This window comes from Gekko japonicus, unplaced genomic scaffold (genome assembly GCF_001447785.1).
Source record: "Gekko japonicus isolate JY-2015 unplaced genomic scaffold, Gekko_japonicus_V1.1 scaffold7007, whole genome shotgun sequence".
Taxonomy (NCBI): Eukaryota; Metazoa; Chordata; class Lepidosauria; order Squamata; family Gekkonidae; genus Gekko; species Gekko japonicus.
The window spans coordinates 1-2347 of NW_015163850.1; positions in this window are offsets into that span (position 1 = coordinate 1).

Below are 2347 nucleotides of genomic sequence, written 5' to 3' on the forward strand. Positions count from 1 at the left end.
CAAATGCCATAACAGACAGTTAAAACAACTGAAAAACAATCATTGAACAGTATAAAACCATCATGGAGTAAAGTGCCGTGCTCTTGATGTTAATTTCCTCAATCCAAGATGAGTTCCATTTGTCAACCTAGCCTGACAACAAACTAGGCGTCTGCCCAGGGCCGGCTCACCTCCAGATCTAATCCACTGTCGAAGATGGCACTCGGTGGTGGTACAGTGACAGCAGCGGCTCCTATGCAAAGGCCTGGCGGAAGAGCTCCATCTTGCAGGCCCTGTGGAACTGCGCCAGGTCCCGCAGGTCCCGAACCTGCTCTGGGAGCTCATTCCACCAGACAGGCGCCACCACCGAAAAAGCCCTGGCCCTGGTTGCAGCCAACCTGATGTCCTTGGGGCCAGGAACCACCAATAGGTGCTGCGACCCTGACCTACAATAAGGACTTGATGATTTGTGGCTTCGATGATTAAGATATTGAGATACCAACAAAGAGAGAGGAGAGTTCTTTATTATATATTTGTTGTCGTGGTTAAGTGTGCGGAGTCTGGGAGAACCGGGCTTGATTCCCCACTCCTCCACTTGCACCTGCTGGATGACCTTGGGCAAGCCATAGTTCTGTCAGGGCTGTTCTCTCAAGGGCAGTTCTCTCAAGAGGTCTCTCAGCCCCACCTCCCTCACAGGGTGTCTGTTGTGCGGAGGGGAAGGGAAAGGAGCTTGTCAGCCGCTCTGAGACTCCTTTGGGTAGTGAGGGGTGGGGTATAAATCCAATCTCTTCTTCTTCCTCTGAAAGGCGAATAACAGGGCATGGAGGCCGAGGCCTTCCTCTGATGTTGCCTCCCGGCCCTGGGATTCAGAGGTTGACTGCCTCTGAATGGTTCCCCTCACTCACCATGGCTAGTAGTCAGTGATAGGCTTATCCTCCATGAATTTCTCTAATCCCCTTTTAAATCGATGCCTGCAGCTATGGCAGTGAATTTTACGTTTGAATCACAAGTATTTCTTTTTGTCCGTCCTGAATCTACTGCCCATCAAATACACATGAAAGCTTATACCCAGAGCGTAATGTATTCAATAAGCTGCCATTGATTGCATAATGTGTTATGAAAACATCTAATTGAAATGCTATGTTAAGCTTCGTCCTGGGCTAGGATCCAAATACATCCAATCACATTGCTAGCCCAGGAAGCACCTAACCAATCACTATCAACAAGCTCCTTAAGCGGGAATGTCTGTGATTGGTCGTTATGTATGCAACCTTATTGGTTGGTATTTGTACAGTAGGCGTGGCTACATTAGCCGGGAGAGTTTAAAAGCAGGACAGCTGCAATGTAAAAGCTGTTCTGGCTATCAGATGTTGATCCCTGTTGGAGTTGTGTTCGAGTTGTAGAATAAAGCTGAATCTTTGCTGAATCACTCTCCGACTACTTTGGTAAGCGAGCGACTTAACACAGAGAATTAAACTTTGTTGGTCATAAAGGTGCCACTGGACTCAAATATTGTTCTGTTTTTGGCCACCCACCTGAATCTTTCTTTCTCTTGTTACCATTGGAGTCATATCCTCATTGTAATTTGTTTGAACAGCATTTTCCCCTTAACTGGGAAATGTGGAGGATCAGGGATAGTGCATGAAGCTTCCGTGCTTCCAAGGCAAGGGCTCTTTTTGTAGCAAGATCTACTTTGCATATTAGGCAACACACCCCTAATGTAGCCAATCCTCCAAGAGCTTACAGTAGTCCCTGTAAGAAGAGCTCTGTAAGCTCTTGGAGGATTGGCTACATTAGGGGTGTGTCACCTAATATGCAAAGGAGTTCCTGCTACAAAAAGAGCCCCTGAATCTACTACAGGCGGGGAGTCAGAGACATGGCCTTTGTCGTGGTGGCCCCTCAACTGTGAAATGCCCTTCCCCTTGAGGCCTGCCTTGCATCTGCCTTTACTGCCCTTTAGGCTCCAGGACAAACCTCAGGCTTTTAACCGAAGGGCTCCGTGTGTGTTTTTTGGTGTTGTATGGTCGGATTGAAGCCTGAGGATTGCTTCGTGACTCACAGTTTTAATATTGATCATTTCTAACTCTGTTGTTTTATTTTATTGTCCTGGTGGGTGTTTTTCAACCTCATCTCACTGGAGAGGTGGCATATATCTTTTTCCCCCTTCAAATAAATAAATAGTTCTCGCGATTCAGGCTCTCGGATTTTATGTGTAGTGGGGATTCTAGAAGATAAGCGTCCTCCACTGGATAAAGTATTGTTGTACAATGACGAAAAGCCTAAAGCCTATTAAAAAAGTGTATATAATATTACTAGAAATGAAAACACAAGATGAGGTGGTTAAATGTTCAATGATTAGATGGGCACA